At 41.5% G+C, this 17737-nt stretch overlaps 1 long non-coding RNA gene across 14 annotated transcripts in view; it reads right to left on the bottom strand.

The window, feature by feature from the left end:
• LOC123464776 overlaps window positions 1-15691 on the bottom strand; it is a 78220-nt gene extending 62529 nt beyond the window's left edge. For 2 of the 14 annotated variants that reach the window (XR_006639822.1, XR_006639810.1), the window contains exons 1-2: window positions 15497-15645; window positions 8389-8525 (exon numbers count right to left, since the gene is read on the bottom strand). This is a non-coding gene — a long non-coding RNA (uncharacterized LOC123464776). Of the gene's footprint in view, window positions 1-8388; window positions 8526-15496 lie in introns of all 14 variants that reach the window. The other 12 variants (XR_006639817.1, XR_006639812.1, XR_006639819.1 and 9 more) reach the window with 12 other exon arrangements.
• Between the last annotated feature and the right edge of the window lie 2046 nt (window positions 15692-17737).

The following is a 17737-nucleotide window of genomic DNA, read 5'->3' as shown; positions in this document are numbered from 1 at the left end:
ATGATATAATATTTAAAAAACATGAGCTAAATAATTTTAAAATAAATTAGCAAAGGTTTGGGGATGGAAAAAATGAGACTGAGGTTCTTTTATCCTTAAAGGTTCAAAAAGCTTTCTCACAAGAGACTAATGCTCTGAAAAACTAAGTTTGTCTTAATAGAAGAATATAGAATATTTGAAGAACAATTAGCTCAAATGAGGCAAAATAAAATAGCGTATAAATGAAGCCCATTGTAGACAAATGTGATAGAAAATTCATGCTACATGGATTAGCCAAATTACTCCTCTAGTAACCTGGCTATATCTGAATGCCTGCTTTAAATGAAGATATTCTAGGAAAATGATGAATCTAATAGGAAAGACTGAATCTGTTCCACTTTTCTTAGCAACTGTAAAAAATCAGAGTGTCTTTTGCTTTACTTTTGAAGAAAATTACCTGCAATCACATGATATTAATATAGCAGGGCTGGGCAGCAACCATCTGGCCATCCTTGTTTTTTTATTTTGATAATGTACTAGGGACTATACCTGACACATAGTGTCCAGTGGTGAAGACAAAACAGCCCCTCCCCTCAGGGAGCAGGCAGATCATTGCAATGAAGCACAGGTACTTTCCAAGGGAAGAAAAACACAGAGCCATTTGAAGACATGTCAGGAGCACCCAACCTAATCCAGAGCATCAGTGAAGCCTCGTTGGAGGAATTAACTTAAAATCTGACTTTTGAAAGTCTTAACTAGGAAATAGAGTGGTGGTAAGGAGTTCCAAGAAGCAGATAAGAAAATACACAAGGGCAGAAAAGATCAGCAAAGTGAAAATGCTGTCCTTAGGAATGCTCAAAGCAGAGGATGGGCGCAGAGTCAGGGCAACGTAGCAAAGAGCTGTGTGCATAGGATGTAGCTGGAATTAAGACTGCTCTTTAGTAAACTAGGTATTTGCTACAGTTGTTGTTCTTTATTCTGGGGGAATAAAGCAACTTACCTCTGAAGCAATTGATTGATTGTTTAGGAGAACATCATGATGGATCTGTTGCTTCAGAAAGGAGAAGAAGAGGGGTGTGGGAAGCAGCACACTGAGGTGGGAAGCAGCAAGAGCAGAAGGGTCTCTATGAGCAAGGGCACATCCTGCCCAGGACCAGGAGTGCAGGAGGGCAATCAAACCACAGAAAGAGAGAGAGAGAGAGAGAGAGAGAGAGAGAGAGAGAGAGAGAGAGAGATGTGCAGTGAGTGTTCTAGCAGAGAAAGAGTGGAGGGGAATGGGGAGTGAAGCCAAATAATGCTTATGACAATGATAACTACTATGCAGTTTCAAGTTATTCCAACTACTATGCTATAAGCCTTCAGTGTTACACACTGTCACTTCAGTTAAGTTAGTCATTATTGTCGTTTAGTCTCTAAGCTGTGTCTGACTCTTCCGTGACCCTATGGCTTGTAGCCCGCCTGGCTCCCCAGTCTATAGGGGTTTCCAGGCAAGAATGTGTTATCATTTCCTTCTCTAGGGGATCTTCCTGACCCAGGGATCAAACCCATGTCTTCTGCATTGGCAGGTGTATTCTTTACCACTGAGCTGCCAGGGAAGCCCTCAGTTAGTGATAGCCTTGCATTAAAGTTATATTAGAAGAATTTTAAAAAATCAGGAGGAGGCCCTCCAAAATGAAGCCCAGTACATAGGAAGTGTTTGGCATAGAAAATAGATCAACCAGAAACTCAATGGGGAAAAGGAACCAGATGACCAAAAAAACCTCTAAACTTCTCTAGAAGTCTGAAATAGAAGGCAGAAGATGGGCTTTCTGGGGAATGGGGGATTAAGCATGTTCTTTAAATAGTAAATCACCAGGTTAGATGCCCTGGGCTCCCAAATGGCATGCACTCATGATTCCCATATTAAAGAGTTTGGACTAAATTCTAGTGGGAATTGGAAAGCCAGTAAGAGAGTAGTATGTGAGTGACATGACCCTTCTGAGTAAAGGAAAAATAGAGTCAGGTAGGAAGCATTGCAGAGAATGAGGAGGAGCAGCAAAATTAGAGGCAGTCACTCCAATAAAAGATGGCGCCTGCAAAATCTGGGGGTGGGGGGTGATGGCTGTCAAAATGTTGAAAAGTAGACAGGTAACAGAGAAATAAGACCTTAATCTGCATCCATTGAAAAATCAAGAATGAGGCCAATGTGGAGAAAAGTGACCCCTCCTAAACTGTTGGTGGGAGTTTAAGTTGATGCAGCCACTGTGGAAAACAGTATAGCGGTTCCTCAAAAAACTAAAAATAGAATTGCCATATGACCCAGCCATCCCACTCCTGGTCGTATATCCAGACAAAACTCTAATTCAAAAAGATACATGTATCCTTGTTCAAATCAGCAGTATTCACAATAGCCAAGCAACCTTCCATAAATATCCATTGACAGAAATGAATGGATAAGGAAGGTGTGGTTCATATATACAATGGAATATTACTCATCCATAAAAAAGAATGAAATAGTGCTATTTGGGGCAACATGGATGGACCTAGAGATTATTATATTAAGTGAAATAAATTAAAAGAGAAAGAGATATTCTATATCACGTATATATAGAATTTAAAATATGACACGAATGAACTATCTATGAAACAGAAACAGATTCACAGAGAGTGGACTGTGGTTGCCATGGGGAAGCAGGGTTGGGGAGGGAGGGATTGGGAGTTTTGGATTAGAAGATGCAAACTGTTATATGAAGAATGGATGAACAAGGTTCTACTGCAAAGCACAGAGAACTATATTTAATATCCTGTGATAAACCATAATGGAGAAGAGTATGAAAAAGAATGTGTATACATACACACATATACGTGTGTGTGTGTATATATATATATATGTAAAAGTAAATCACTGTGCTATACAACAGAAATTAACACAACACTGAAGTTAACTGCACACTTAACAGCAGCAGCACATGTAGTTAAGTGTGCAGTTAATGCACACTTAAGTGATTAAGTGTGCATGTTCAGTCATGTCCAACTCTTTGCAATCCCACCAGGCTCCTCTGTCCATGGGATTTTCCAGGCAAGAATACTGGAGTGGTTTGCCATTTCTTGCTTCAAGGGATCTTCCCAACCCAGGGATTGAACCCATGTCTCTTGCATCTCTTGTATTGGTGGTGGATTCTTTACCAACTGAGTCACCTTAGTCTGTAAATCAACTATATTTCAATTAAAAAAAAATGACACACATAACTAAATTTAGAACAGCTGAATGGATGCTGGTGCCATTCACTGAAACAGGAAACTGTACACAAAGCAGATTTGAAAATCACTACGCATATTACATTTTAGATATGTTGGGTTATGATGTCTATTAGTCAGCAAGATGGCTAACAAGTGTCTGGTTGGATACACAAATCAGGAGCTCAGAGGATAGGATGGTATTGACAAAAAAATCTGAGAGGGTTACCAGATAGAAGCCACACACACACAAAACCTAAGCCCAAAAATAAGCTGAAGAAATTTATGAGATTACTCTCAAGAGTATGCAGAATATGAAGAAAAATGTCCACAAGATGTAACTTTAGTATTTAAAAATATATATACTGAGAAGGAAGTCAAAGAAAAGAAGAAAACAGTATCAATTCAGGACAAAAGAATTGAGTTTCAAAAGAAGTAGTCTTCTCTGCCAAATACTACGAAGTGATCAAATAATAAAAGGTATCAGAAACACACATGTCAACTTTATACCATGAAGATGACTGATGAATTCGGCAAGAATAATTTATTTTAACCTGATGTCACAGTGCAGGAGTGGGTGAGCAAGTGAGTTGACCCTAGAAAACTCCACTTAGACATTAGGCTTGACAGGGAAGACATTCAAGAACATTCTAGACCCATGTGCTATGTAAGCACACCTTACATAGCACATAATGCTTCATGCTGAATTTTTTCCACATCCCTTTATGTTCAACACACCTATCTTGTTTTGTTTTAGTGAATTTCTCACAGAGGCATAAAGTTAGGTTCTGTCTTTCACCCACTCCATCAATATTTTAATTGGTGTATTTAGACTGTTTACATTTAAATTAATTATTGATATGGTGGAGCATAAATCTATCCTTATTATTTATTTTCGGTTTGGTGGTTCTGGTTTTCATCCTTCAGTCCCCTTTTTCTTGCCTCCTTGTGGGTTACTTAAATAGTTTTAAATTTTCACCTTGATTTATATATAAAATTTTTTAATGTATCACTTCAAATAGTATTTTAGTCATTACTCTGTGTATTTCAATACATGCACATAACATAGAATCTCCAATATTGACACTTTACCATGTCAAGTAAAATCTTAATTCCATACAGGTCCCTTTATTCACCTCACTTTTAATATATAAATAATGCATTGGAGAAGGAAATGGTAACCCTCTCCAGTATTCTTGCCTGGAGAACCCCAGAGACAGGGGAGCCTGTTGGGCTGCCGTCCATGGGGTCGCACAGAATGGGACACAACTGAAGCAACTTAGCAGCAGCAGCAGCAAGTTAATAATTTCTTCTATTAATAGATGCATTAAGCACCACATCAGATAATATCATAATTTTTGCTTCAACCAAACATAATTTTAAAAAACTCATTCTCAGAAGGAAGCCTTTTATCTCCAGATTTACATGCTTCATCTTTCTTTCTTTCTTCTCTAAGCCCACCTCCTTCTTTTGTTATTTCTTTCCTGTTGAGAAAAGTTCTTTTAGCCACGCTTTAATGGAAAGTTATGACCAACCTAGATAGCATATTGAAAAGCAGAGACATTACTTTGCCAACAAAGGTCCGTCTAGTCAAGGCTATGGTTTTTCCAGTAGTCATGTATGGATGTGAGAGTTGGACTGTGAAGAAGGCTGAGCACCAAAGAATTGATGCTTTTGAACTGTGGTGTGGGAGAAGACTCTTCAGAATCCCCCGGACTGCAAGGAGATCCAACCAGTCCATTCTGAAGGAGATCAGCCCTGAGATTTCTTTGGAAGGACTTATGCTAAAGTTGAAACTCCAATACTTTGGCCACCTCATGTGAAGAGTTGACTCATTGGAAAAGACTGATGCTGGGAGGGATTGGGGGCAGGAGGAGAAGGGGACGACAGAGGATGAGATGGCTGGATGGCATCACCGACTTGATGGACGTGAGTCTGAGTGAACTCCGGGAGTTGGTGATGGACAGGGAGGCCTGGCATGCTGCAATTCACGGGGTTGCAAAGAGTCGGACACGACTGAGTGACTAAACTGAATTGAATGGTTGTTCTGATAGCAACAAATTCTGTTTTCTTTCATTATATTTTGTTTTCCTTCATTCCTGCAGAATATTTTTGCCACCTATAAAATCCAGAGCAGACAGTTCTTTTCCTTCAGTCTTTGAAATATTTTGTGCTACTTCTTTCTGGCTTCCATGACTTCAGATAAAGAAGCCCCTGTTGTTTAAATTATTCCTCTATAGATCATGCATTGCTTCTCTCTAGCTTCCTAACAATGAATTACATGTTAAATGATCCTATTTCCAAATAAAGTCACAGTCTGAAGGGGGTTAAGACCTTAACATATGAATTTGGGGAGGGAGTATAATTCAACCCATAACATTTGCAATGTCAGCCCTTTAAAGATTCCAAGATATTTAAATATTTTTCTAAAGTATCTTATCCAAATTTTGTCATTTCCAGTGATATGGGTTGCTTGAGAACTATTTTATTCAAAAGAAACATTGATTAGTGTTGATTAACTCATTCATTCAAGCATTTATTCATTGAGTCAAATAACTTAAGCTCTTACACTGTGCCAGGCAGCAGTGATAAAAAGAATAGTTCTATATAAGTAACATTCAAAACTTTATAGTCGACCATGGGGAGGGGAAAAAGCATATGAACACACAGCTATAGTGCAAGTTCAAGCAAGATCAGATCCAAAAGAATGGTAGAAGGATGTGCTTTGGTGATTTGTAGGAGAAAGATTATTTCCCTATCAAAGTGAATCAAGAGAAGCTTTATGGAGAGAGTAGCATAAGATCACTTTCTAGAAGAATAAGTAGGATTTGAACACAAGTAAGAAGAAACAGGGGCTCCTTGTAGAAGGAAGAGATTGAACACAAGCAAAGAAATGGAGATGCATTTAAGGTGCACAAGGAATAGAAGGTTTGGTTTGCTGTTTTTTTCCATGAATGTTGTTTGTGACACCAACAAATTTGAAAATTTTTGCAGAGCAGAGATAAGGTGTGAGTTGATCAGCAAGAATGAGGCAGACTTGAGAATTAATCAGACCTTGGTCTGAATCCTGGCTCCCACACACGATAGCTGTGTTCTTCACTTGCCTGAGTCAGTTTCCTCACTACATGCTAACAGGTTACTATAGATCTATGAGAACTGAATGCAAAACACTCAGCACTCTTCCAGGTATTCCTTCTAGAGTGACAGGCACAAACATGCATGATTGTGTCATTCGTGTGTTTCACATGAAGTAGGGGATAGTAGGGGCTGCTGTCCACCCTTCTTCTCACCTGCCAAGCTTGTGTGCTGGTTCTAGGCTGCGTTCACCCAAGGAAGAGATGCCTACCTCTCCTTAGCAAGGCACATTCCCCTGCTGAGCAATGTAAAAAATCTAGAGGCGAAATTTTTCCGATTCATGTAACAAAGCAGTAAAGATGTCATGGCTCTGGGCACAGAACAGGTGCACTGTAAAGCCAAAGAGAGCATTGTTTCAATTGACTTCATAATAAAACTTGTCATGATAAAGGTCAAGGTACCTAATGATTTTTTCTAAATAGCTGTACATTGTCACAATTTTTTTTTTCTGATTAAGAATATCATGAAATCTTATATAACTTCTTTTTGGTGCAGTCTTAGAATCTGAGACAAAATACAAGAAGACAACTTTGAAATCAAACCTCAGCATTCTGTGGCTGTGACCAAAAAAAAAATGAAGATAACCACAATAAAATGTGCACAGATTTAAATATGGATAAGACATAAGAGATACAGAGAGGTGCGATCATTACAACTGTTTGATTAGATAACTAATTATCAATAGTAATGCTCACATGGCTTATCTAATCTTAGTTTAATTAAGGAAGTAGCTATCAAAACTTACACCTGCAACGCTCAAGGGATGCAAGTGGGATTCAAATGTTAGTTGCAAGTTCTACTTAAGTGTATAGAAATTGCCTCCATGAAGCCTTCCTGTCTCTCTAGTCTGCCTTAATTTCTCCTACTTCTGAATTCTCATGACACCATCACATGGTGGAGAAGAGTTAAATCACCTGAAGTCCAATCCTGACTCATGGAGAAGGAAATGGCAACCCACTCCAGTATTCTTGCCTGGAGAATCCCAGGGACAGAGGAGCCTGGTGGGCTGCTATCCATGGGGTTGCACAGAGTCGGATATAACAGAAGCGACTTAATAGCAGCAGCAGCAGCAATCCTGACTGAATAACTTTAAGCAGTACAACCGCATGCAAGTTATAACTTCTCAGCATCAATTATGTCTTAGATTGGGCTGCTGTAAAGACAGAATGAGATAATGTACATAAACTACTATCCAGGAGTACCTGCCATATGATGCTCTCACAATAAATAGCACTATTAATATCACATGATACTCTTTCTTCATTAATTTCCCCCCACTACATTATGCTTGTTTCTGCATCTGTGATGATCTAAACTGCCTCTAATCCTAGAATGTACAGCTATGCTGAATTTATGGTTGAAATCACGATGACATGACCCAGTTAACAATTAATAGTAACAGATATTAAAGCAGGCAAACATTTCGTAAGAAAAATTTGAGTCAGGGGTTATACAGATGATCAAAGACCTGGGTTAGAGAAGAGCTGCAAAATGTCATACACAGATCTGTCAGCCTCTACTAATTCACTTGCCTCAGCATAAATTAATGTTTTTAATATAAGCTTAAGTTACAATGTGTATTTTCCAACAAAGATAAAGTCAAAAATAATTATGGGCAATAATTTTACCTTATGCAATATGGTCTATTGTGTATTCTTGATAGACCACAAAGAATGGAAGACAATTGCTAACCATGGTTATCTTGTACCGTTTCCAACAGTAGCAGAAACTTACATGATAAAGGCTTCCCTGGTGGTCCAGTGGTTAGGAATCTGCCTTGCAATGCAGGGGACACCATGTTGATCCGTGGTCCAGGGATGATCCCACATGCCAATGGAGCAACTAACCCGTGCAGCACAGCTACTAAGCTCATGTGCCGCAACAGCTGAAGCCTGTGCACCATGGAGCCCCTGCTCCATAACAAGAGAAGCCACTGGAACCAGAAGCCCGCATGCTCCAACTGGAGAGTAGCCCCTGATCTCTGTAACTAGAGAAAGCCAGTGCACAGCAACAAAGACTCAGCAGCCAAAAATAAATGCATTTTTAAAAGAAACATACCTGATAAGCTACAAAAGTGATGAAACACACATCCTCTGCCCTGAAGTTTCCATTTGTAATTCATCTCCTCACAAAAGGACTTAAAGGATGAATGTATCTTTCCATCTGATTTGAAGGCTAATTTATTTTGAATTTATCTGATAATAAAAGAAAAAGCAATTTCAATTTTCACTCTGAACTACTAGCTTGGATCTTCAATCTAAGACAACAATTCTTAACAGAAGCCAGTATGGAGAGCGGTAAAGGTTTAGGAGTCAGACCTATGTGAAAATCCTGGACCTACTATGTACTAATTTTATAGTGTAATTTTAAATTACAATACCAGCCTGAGACACAGAGCTTACCAGGATTACATGAGATAAAGGGTGACTCGCTTAGCATGGTGCCTGGCAAGTAAGCAACTAGTAAACAATAAGGATTCTCCTGCCATGAAAATTATCAGTCATAGTGATCACATTCAGATACGCGGTGTTAAAGGCAGGCTTTAACAGCAATATAAACAAAAATAAAATCCCAAGACAATTATAAAAATGTGAGCGCCAGGAAGAAGGGCTATTTGTCTCTTTTATTCACTGCTTTATGTCCTGAACTAGAGCAGGCTCTGAACCAGAGCAAGTGCTTAATAAATATTTGTTGGATGAATTAATAACAAGCTCTAGGAAATTGCATTCCAGAGGACCCTCCAGAACTGGGAAGACATCATGGTGCTCATTTTTCCCTCCATCCTCCCAGCATGCTCTCTGCTGAGCGATTGATGGCTTTAGACACAGTTGTGAAGCACCAACACCAGCATAAAGCTTTTCAAACATGAGAATTTTCTGTACAGCAAAAGCTCTCCAGTCAAGGGTCTCTTATGTTTCTTAAGTCACCTAAATAGAAACGACTGTAGTTCTCTTGGATAGAAAGGGATGTGAGTTACCAAGAGTGATAGACCTGGATACAGGATGGTTGGTCTCAGGCCTGCCATTCACGAGCTGTGTGGCCTTGAGGTCACTGCAGTGACCACACACCGGTGTAAGTCAAGGGCTTATGTATGTTATTAAAAGTCCGAGATACTCCACAAGAAAGGAAAATCAAGTTATGAAACATTCTGTGAATCGGTTTCCCCCTCACACAATAGAAAAAACACCCTGGTTCATTTGCACCACCGAGTTCCTGAAGAGATCAAATAAACGCCCCTGAAAATAATCACTACACAAAAATATTTTTGTTTGTCCAGGAAAATACTTTATCCCAGTAATAGCCACAGCTTATAGTACATAGCTTTTACAACTATTCTAAAGGGGGAGACTGAACAACTAGTAAAGAAGCCAACTGGAAAAAAACAAAACTGGCTATTCAATGGCCAAAAGTTTGAAAGATATATTTCATTTTAGAATTGTAATATCATTTTAAAATTGAGTTGTTGTAGCAGCTAACTTTTTTTTTTTTTTTTGGTGTTTCAGCCCTAAAAATAGTATGTAAAAAAAAAACTTTCTGCTCACTTTTTAACATATAGTAAAGAAGAAAAATAATGATGCGGGGAAGATCAGTTTATTCTGATTTTGTCTACAGAGGATATAAGCGTAGGCTATTTCTAATGATCTTTTGTCTCTAAAAGGAAAAATAAATGATACAGATTTCAAGGCATCTTGTGTTATCAGGGGAAAAACTAGTTGAAAAACATGCTGCATTCAAAAAATAACAAATTCTCAGCAGACCAACAGGGTTGATCCTCCCTATCCTCAGTATCTGCCTGCAGAGCACAGAAGGGTTCCTGCCTTCAAGGTTCTGGGGCTGGGATGCAAACACAGTATAACAAGTGTTCCAGAAAACTGAGATCTGCTTTGTCACTGGAGAAGCAGAACACAAAATCTGGCTGATGCAGGGAGCATAACCAGGGAAAGACACCAAAACAGAAAATTCTGGGAGCTGTTCTGAGAGGCCCAGAGTGTTTGAAAGTGAAGTCGCTCAGTCGTGTCCGACTCTTTGTGCCCCCTCCCCCCACCATGGACTGTAGCCTGCCAGGCTCCTCCATCCATGGGATTTTCCAGGCAAGAGTACTGGAGTGGGTTGCCATTTCCTTCTCCAGGGCATCTTCCCAACCTGGGGATCGAACCTGGGTCTCCCACATTGCAGGCAGACTCTTTACTGTCTGAGCCACCAGGGAATCCTAGAGTCTTTACACAGTGTTTATATAGGAGTGTTCAAGGATGGTCCCAAAGTGTTTATACAGAAGTTCAAGGATAGCCCCAGAGTGGAAGGGCTAGGCTGTGTATAACAAAAGCAGTCACCACAATCCTAAATAGCAATGATTCCTGGGTAGAAATGGGACACATTTGAATGCATGTGTATTTGCTTTTCTATGGTTTCCAAATCTATAAGAAACCAAATACTTTTGTAATGGGAAAAAAAATCGAATAAAAATGGTACAGCTCAAAAATTTATCCCAATGATATTGATGAGATTTTAGTATCTTTTGGGTTTTATGTTTTTCCAGTTTCAATACTTCATCTTCCTAGGCCATAAATTAATTTTTTGGAGCCACTGTATAAAAAACCCCTTCCCCCTCCAGCTCCCACTGAAGCTCCTTAAAGAATAGATTAGGCTGCTGGGCTGCTTTTCCAGGAATTATTTAAACATTATCTAAATGTGTAGGCAACACGTTGCTGCCATCTGCTTTTAATGAAGATGATAATGATGAAGATCACAGCCTTGTGGGTGACGATTCCATGAACATGCATATGTGTTTACAAAGCTGTGGGTATTAATTTAGATCACAGCTCTGGTAGGACGAGAACAGTGTTTTAACATCTTTTTGCTTCTGCTTTCAAGGATCTCTATTTCCAACCTAGATATGTTGTAGGTTTGAGGACTCTCCCATCTCCCACCCCCAATCAGGTGGCACTGTGATAAAGAACCTGCCTGCCAGTGCAAGAGACATAAGAGACACAGTTTCGATCCCTGGGTGGGGAAGATCCCCTGGAGAAGGAAATGGTTACCCACTCCAGTATTCTTGCCTGGATAATCCCTGGACAGAGGAGACTGGTGAGCTACAGTCCATGGGGTCGCAAAGAGTTGGACATGACTGAAGTGATTTAGCACAGCACCCAATCCTACTGGGTTTAATCTTTGAATGCAATTTCAAAGAATTAAAAGTCAGTGGGGATCAAAGTAACAACTTTGTGAATCTTAGAAACTGTATAGGAACCACCAACGTAGGGTTTCTGAAAAGAGTCGGTTTGGAGACTACTACTTGGGTCTGAGGACCAGTGTGACTCCCTCACCCCATCCCTCTTCATGCTAATGGGACCTACGGGAAGGCTTTATCAGATTCTCTCATCTGGTCACAAGCTAAGAAGCTGTACTGGGACGAAAGGTCAGTGGAGTCTTATCACATTGATACAGGAAGCAGAAAGGAATTACGGAGCCTTGAGGCAAGCAGAGAGAGAGAGAATGACTCTCAGGAATCAGATGAGTAGAAACTCAAGAAAACTGCTAGAGAGAAAATCTGAAATGGCTCAGTGCAATAGTCGCCCTCCTGGGGAAAAGAACAGTGTCTTTCTTGACACTGGAATAAAAGGTTGACTGCATCTTCCTCTTCTCCCTAACTTTTGTTGCCTCTTAACCCATTGGGTCTAAAGGCCAAGACCCTGGCAGCCAGGAGGGCTGTGATCGATCATCAGTTCATTGCAGGATCTGGATTCTGACTGCGAGCCCAGGACAACAAGGGCCACTCCTACGATGTGGGCAGTGCAGCTCTTGTTCCCAGAGGTCCTCGGGAAGAGTCAGGACATTAGTTAAATTAGCATCACAGGTTTCGTCCTAGGCCATCATTTCTTCCCCTTTTCTCATTCCCAGTATATCATCCAAATATCACCTATGAGGATAAACAATTAATAGTAGCATTAAAAAAATGCCTCAAATTTGAATGTGTATTCCCCATTACTTGGACTTCCCTGCTGGTTCAGACAGTAAAGTGTCTGTCTACAATGCAGGAGACCTGGGTTCGAGCCCTGGTTTGGGAAGATCCCCTGGAGAAGGAAATGGCAATCCACTCCATTACTATTGCCTGGAAAATCCCATGGACAGAGGAGCCTGGTAGGCTACAGTCTATGGGGTCGCAAAGAGTCAGACATGACAGAGCGACTTCACTTTCACTTTCCCCATTACTTTCCAAGAGAAGAAATAAGCTGAAAATCTCTCTGCTTTATAAAGTTTAGAGGACTGAATTTGAAGATCCTTGCTCCCCGTGTTTGGTAGAATAACAGCCCTCCCCAACTCCAGTAAGATGTCCACATCCTAATCCTTATATTATCAATCTTCTATTGAGAGCCCAAGTGTGACCTTATGATTTATGGGCGGGGGTGTGCAGGGGGAGAATCCGTCTATCATACAGCTTCTTCTCTGATTTAGACAAGTGCACTTGCAGAGACACAGTCTCCTAGGTTACCCGGCCCTCTGAAATGCCACCTCTGTTCGGAACTGCAGGTTCAGACCTCACCTGAAGCACTCAGTGTACAGTTTCTATGCACCAGTGGCATGGGCTCTTAGGCGGTTTCCTCACATTTATCATGTTTCTCACAGGAAGCTCGCCAAACCAACCTCATTGCCTTGTTTCCCCCGTGATGTTATCCAACCCCAGCAAGACACTAAGGCATATTTATTTCTGTGTATGACTGGCTATTGCTTCTACCTCTTGTTCTTGTATTACACAGGCTTAGGAAGCTTCTCTCTTAAGGACAGTCCTTGGTTTTCCATGTTTGTCTCAGTTTAAAATTACCTTCAGCAAATTCATGTATTTCCAAAAGCATGTGTGCTTCTGGGGACCAGTAAGAATCAATACGCCTTAGACCACATGCTTCCCCAGCAAATCTTCCTCTCTCTCAACCTCTGCATTGTCCAGGTCTTGGCTCACCTGTTCTATTTCCCTAGCAGTGAAATTTCTTTCCTCATTTTTCTATCACAAAGGCTAGGTCTCTGAGTGTTCTGGTTCTTTTCTTTTTCCCCCCTCCTCCTTCTCAGCAGGCCAAGTGAATTTAAAATGTTCTAACCTACTTTGTAAGTTGCTTCTCTTTCTTCTAAACCAGATGCGGGGCTAGCCCTGCTCATGGGAAAACCCGGCTTGCCTTCCCCTCACTTTGCTCTTGGGCTAAGCACTCAACACCTTCAGAGGATTTCATTTTGTCCCCAGCCTGAGAGATAAAAATGCAGTCAGTTCCAGGTTGGCCAAAAATAAATGTGACCTGCCACTCAGGGGATCTCATTTCAATCATGTTGACCTTTACAGCCGAAATTTAGGATGTTATCTGTCCTAAATCTCTCTACCCCTGAATGTCCTAGCTGTGTTCTCCTCGTAGGATGTAGCACACCTGTTCTCACTAGCCGCTGTATCTTAAAAACTCAGTAAATATGTTATGCTGATATTCCCTTAGCAATCTGCATGAATCTCATGTACCCTCATCACACGTCTGTCCCAGGTGTTGGGGTGGTTTCCATCTGCCCTCAGGATTGGCAGGCCACTTCTCCCCACCTCCCCCAGCTGCTGCTAAGAGGAGGTCTCTCAACAATGTCCTCCAGACAGTCTTTCTCTGGGAACCATCCTGGCTCACTCTAAGAATGTGCTGATTAATGTGGCTAAAACTTAGGCGAGAAATCCAGTCTCTGGTCTAGTAACCACATCCTCTTCATTCTTAGTTCTTCCTCTAAAAGCAATTAAATATGGTGCACCTACTTCTCCCACTCATATCCGTGTTCTCAGATTTTGAGTTCTCAGTCTCTGGCTAAGAAAATCCCTCTCTCACCCCATTTCAATGGGCACATCCTCCTTCAGTTTTTGTTTTTTTTTTTCCACTATTCTGCTCATCTGTCTCTGAACTGACAATAAAAACATGCACTTTTTTTGCTTTGTTTTTTGAGAAAGACAAATACCATATGGTATCACTTACATGTGGCACAAATGAATCTATATACAAAACACAGGCAGATTCATAGACATGACTTATGGTTGCCAAGGGTACAGGGAGGAAGTGGGATAGACTGGGAGTTTGGGATTGGTAGATGAAAACACGCTTTTTAAAAAACCAATTCTGCTCTAGTAAAACTGACCAAACTTCACGCCTGAAAACAGTCTGCTTCAGACATTCAGGATGTTCTCAAGGTTTTTTCATCTAATAGCCTTTCTGCCTCTGTCCACCAAGTTGGGGAAATCTTCCTTTTTATTTGTTCACTGATGATATGTTCAGTAATATAATATCAGCCTGTCACGGCAATACCATACACAACCTGCTCCAGCTTTCTAGGCCAACGCTTGGCCTTAGCAGCTCACGTGAGCAAGGACTCGGATTCTCCAGAAAGTTAACTTTCTTTCTGCATGGCACAGAGTATGAGGAAATGTTTGCCGCTCCATTCCTATGACTTGCCCCTCATGCTGTCTTCCTGTCTGAAATCTCGTGAATAGAAGTATCAAACAGTAAACAGACTAGAGCTTCTACTTGGGCCTAGGCCCCAACACAAGACTCTCAGTCTAACTAGACCTAAGTGAAGCAGCTAAACCCACTAAGAGGCCCATGTTGACATACACAAGGCATCCTAGACCGAAAAGGTGGAGCAGGGGCCTCCTCAAAATGGAACGATGACCAGCAGAGATGAGTTTAACTCACTGAAAAAGAAAACGGCTCAGCCACTTGAGTCCGCGACCTGGAAGACACTGGCCCGGTAGTTGAATGCAGGGCTCAGGGGCCATGATTTGGGCCAACAGGATGGTCTGAGCCCCCTTTCCCTTGTTCCAGAACAAGCCCCAGAAGAGCCAGACTTCTTCAGCCAGCCCAGAAGAGCCAGCCTCCCTCAGAGAGCCTGGGCGTTCCACTGCATCTTTTCTTGGGCCCCAGAAGCAAAGACTAGAACCCTTAGAGGTGCCTTGCTCCCTCACCCTCAAACACAGGCCAAAGGGTGCGAGACTCCCATTTCCAAGTTTTGCGGCTGAGCCTTTCCTCCCTGAGCCCTGAGTGGAGGCCCCCTTTCTCAACTACAGACCAAAGGGATGGTAGCCCCAACCCCTGACCCTCTTCTTTCCTGTTGCATGGGGTTATTGTTTTTAAAACTCAAAAGGGAAAAAGAAAATACTTACTGTTTCCTGAGGCTTCTAGGGAGGAGACTGTGGACCTAAAGCAGTGGTTTCCAGCCTGAGACTTGGTGGCGCAGCATTGGCATCACCTGGGAACTTGGAAACACAAGCTTATTGGGCCCAGACCCACCAATCAGAAATCCCCAAGGGCGGGGCCTGGACGTTCCATTTCACAGGCCCTCCAGGTGATTCTACTGCACACCCTAATACAGAACCACTGCACTATAAACAAGGGCATATTACAGAAATCAGAATAGTTACTTCTCTACATGTGAAAAAGGGCAAACATGAAGAGAAAGAAAAAAGCCCACTCCAAGACTTTCTCTTTGTGGAGAGAGAAAGAGATGCCTAGGGTGGGGTGGGGGGGAGGTAGTGCGGAGAGGAGTTTATATGTTTCTTTCCTTGTTGTTGCTCTTTAATGCCTAAGTAATGTCCAACTCTTTGAGACCCCACGGACTGTAGCCCACCAGGCTCCTCTGTCCATGGGATTCTCCAGGCAAGAATACTGCAGTAGGTTTCCATTGCTTTCTCTAGGAGATCTTCCCAACCCAGGCATTGAACCTGCCTCTCCTCTGGAGTTGGCAGGCAGATTCTTCATTGCTGAGACATCTGGGAAGCCCATGTTTCTTTCCTACCAAATGATTTTGCAGTAATATGAAAAAATGAGAAAGAGTCCCTGAGAACCAATTCTGGAGGATGGAAATCAGTCTTCTCGCTGCTATCTTTCAGGGTTATTTTTATGGAAGTCAAGTTTAGTATTTTACTTTAGCTACCTATTCCTATTAAGTAAAGCCTGTTAGCTAGCATGGAAAACAAGGCCAGTCACAACTTGCCTCAGACCATCTTTCGACCTAATTTAATCTCACGTTCAGTGCTATGCATCAAATGGAGAAAGCAGCTTGGAAAGGAAAAGGAGAAGAGTTCCATCCTCTAGTCTCCTGTATCAGAAGCCCCCAGGAAGCAGGTTAGCAATGCAAATGTTCCAATACAACCCCCTTGGATTGTCTATGGAAGCCCCAGAAGTTGCCTATGCCTTTGCACTTATCAAGGGCTTCAGATGAGTCATCTGCAGGTGTCTGTAAAGCACCTGTTGAGAAATTCTATTCCACATATTTAATAACCTGTGATTCCTGGCAAGTGCCTAGACTTTAAGCAAGCACCTATTAATTTTGTTGCGATTTAGTTGCTAAGCTGTGTCCAACTCTCTTGGGACCCCATAGACTGTATCCTGCCAACCTCCTTTGTCCATGGATTTTCCAGGCAAGAGCACTGAAGTGGGTTGTCATTTCCTTCTCCAGGGGATTTTCCTGACCCAGGGATTGAACCTGTGCCGCCTGCATTGGCAGATGGATTCTTTTACGCTGAGCCACCAGGAAAGCCACCTATTAATTACTAAGTGGTTAATAGTCCTTGTTTCTACATTCAGATATTTCCACTTTGTAAAGCCCTCTAGCCTATCTTATTGTACTATCCTAACATCTTACAGCATGAAAACATTTACTTACGTTCAACATTTAAAACACACAATAAGGACAGATAGACTTCACATCATTCTGACTGCCGTGTCTAGTACTGAAATGCCTTCAAACTTGAAAGGCAGGGACACCAGAGGCAGCACAGCACTGTACGCAGGATTCTAGACACATCAATAGAACTGCTCTCATTAAAGTCTTCATCTGGGCTCCTTTTCCAAGGAGGCCTTCCACCTCTCACTTCAGGTGGCTGTTCAGGGTTGTTCTGCCAAAGCACAGCCATGATCACTCCTTCTCTTAATTTTGCCATTAACTTGTTTTTCCCCTTCTCTGCAGAGTCTCAGAACAAACAAATTCCGTTTGCATGAATAATGCTCTATCTTCCCAGGTACAAAGAGAAGTGTAAGTCTGTAGAGCCGCACAAGGAAACTTAACCAAGTTTCACTTCCAAGGCTTTGCCTGCATCAAAGGGCTTGGAGCCCAGTTGGGAAAATCTTTCTTTTCTTTGGTTAATCTTTTGAAATTCTTTCCCTTCCACTCCCAGCATTTTAAATTCCACTTCATCAAATGAAGCACCTACATTTTGGTAACAAAATGGGAGTCAAAACCCTGGATTCCAGTTCTAAATTGCTACTAAGTGCTACATAAGTGGGGACAAGACATTTGGCCCCACTGAGACTCAGTTTTCCTATCAGCAAAATGGACCTGATGAGGAGGTGAATTAGGTGGTCCCTAAGATATTTGTTCCTCAGAAGGAAAGCTATATGACAAA

Source organism: Bubalus bubalis, chromosome 12 (assembly GCF_019923935.1).
Source record: "Bubalus bubalis isolate 160015118507 breed Murrah chromosome 12, NDDB_SH_1, whole genome shotgun sequence".
NCBI classification, from domain to species: Eukaryota; Metazoa; Chordata; class Mammalia; order Artiodactyla; family Bovidae; genus Bubalus; species Bubalus bubalis.
This window is presented reverse-complemented; position numbering and strand designations above follow the sequence as displayed.